Consider the following 1,793-nt stretch of genomic DNA (forward strand, 5'->3'; position numbering starts at 1 on the left):
CGGGGAGCTGCAGCTGCTCTGGGTTCCCTGAGCAACGAACAGGTGTTGGGGGGCCGTCACCACTCACATCCCAACAGTGGCTACGGACGGGGCCAGGCAGCACCAGGCCCCCGAACCGGGGCGTCCGGGCCCAGGGATGCATCACAGAGCAGACGACGCTCAGAGCGATGCCGGTGGGTTGCCCAGGAAACAGCCCACAAAAGGCCTGCAGCACAGGACTCGCCACAGGATGAGGTGTCGGCCTAAGTCACCCCCCGACCAGGCAGCTGAGACCCCACCCCCCACCCCCGGCCACAGCCCATCTCGGCCTCTCTTCCTGTTTGCCTCACCGTGGATGGTTCTGGAGCTCTCTGGGGCGCCCCAGGCTGCCAGCCAGCCGGTGCCGTGAGGAGCAGAGGCCGGAATGGGAGCCGTGGAGGCTGCGTGAAGATGGTGCTGCCGGTGCAACACAGGCCACCGAGCAGCAGGCGCAGGCCGCTGGGAACACAGCAGCTGGCGGGAGGAGGATGGCAGCTGCTTGTTGTACAGCAACATCACAGCCCAGGCGCTGACCGGCCAGGACCCCCAACACCCCGGGACCCACAGCAGCCCCGGAGGCATTTCCCGCGGCCCCCGTCGCAGTCTGACAAGCCAAGGCTCCGAGAGCGCGGTGCCCAGCGAAGCACCTGCAGAGCCGGGAGGCAGCCAGGATGTGGCCTCAGCGCGGGTGTCCCGCCTGGCCTGCTGGAAAAAGCGCTCCGAGGTGGCGTCGGGCTGGCGGCCTAGCGGAACCAGGTCTAGCCAGGGGCCCCCTTTTGCTGGAAGACCGAGGTGGGTTCCTCCTCACGGAGCTCGTGGCTGTGGAAAGTGAAAGCTGTGCAGGCAGGCAGACCCAGAGCCCAGCCTGGCTCTGTGGGGGCATGCTGTGCGACCTTGGGCAGACCGCCACCCTCTCTGAGCTCTCCTGCCCCCGGGCGGCTGAGGATGAGCACGCTGCCTGCTGAGACCTCTGTGAGGTCTGGGGACGAGGACTGTCAGGCGTCTCTCGGGAAGAGCTGCCCCTGTGGCTGCGGTGGCCACGCTGTCCTGGTGTTCGGGACGCTGGGCGTCTGGGCATCTCAGGGGGCTGGGGCTGGTCCCCGTGGCACCGGAACTGCAGGCTCCCGCCACGACCAGGCAGGACGGAGAGGCGGGAGGGAAGGTCCGGAGGAGAGCCGCTGGGTCAGTGTGTGGGGAAGCGTGACATCCAGCAGGACACCCAGGCCACAGGCCGAGGCCAGCGGGGCCACATCCAGACCAGGGCCAGCGGGTCACCACGGCCGGGAGGAGAGACTGCCATCAGAGGCAGAGCAGCCGCCGCAGCTGTCACTCAGGGCCGGGGCCCAGGGCCCTACGGACACCTGTGAGCAGTGACGATCATCGTGCTGTCCGTCTGTGTGGTGGCACGAGTCACCAGCCGTGGTCGGGCCGAATGCAAGGGCACGCCGCCTCTGAGCCCTGGGCCTGCGCCTGGCCTGGCAGGGCCTCCGTATGGTTGGACAAACGACAAAGCAGGAGCTGGGAGGGTGCCAGTGAGCGGGGTCACCCGGAGCCGGAGGCCACGCCAGCAGGAAGACAGGAGCAGAGAGGGTGGGGCGGGAGGCCGGGCGGAATGACCGTGGCCTGAGCGCAGCAGCATAAGGACGGCGGGTGTCCCCAGAGCTTCATCCACGTGACGGCTTGGCCATCGTTATACTGCGGATGCCCAGCACCCTCCGCTCCGCTCTGGAGCAGCAGGGGCGGCAGCTGGACCAAGGGCTGGGTCTGCCGGTTGG

At 68.4% G+C, this 1,793-nt stretch overlaps 1 protein-coding gene across 1 annotated transcript in view; it reads left to right on the top strand.

Moving 5' to 3' along the window:
* The window catches only part of SDK1 (sidekick cell adhesion molecule 1), a 339,428-nt gene that overhangs the window by 328,273 nt on the left and 9,362 nt on the right, over positions 1 to 1,793 (top strand). The gene's annotated exons all lie outside the window — the stretch shown is intronic.

The sequence above is a fragment of the Myotis brandtii genome, unplaced genomic scaffold (assembly GCF_000412655.1).
Source record: "Myotis brandtii unplaced genomic scaffold, ASM41265v1 scaffold579, whole genome shotgun sequence".
In the NCBI taxonomy this organism is placed as follows: domain Eukaryota; kingdom Metazoa; phylum Chordata; class Mammalia; order Chiroptera; family Vespertilionidae; genus Myotis; species Myotis brandtii.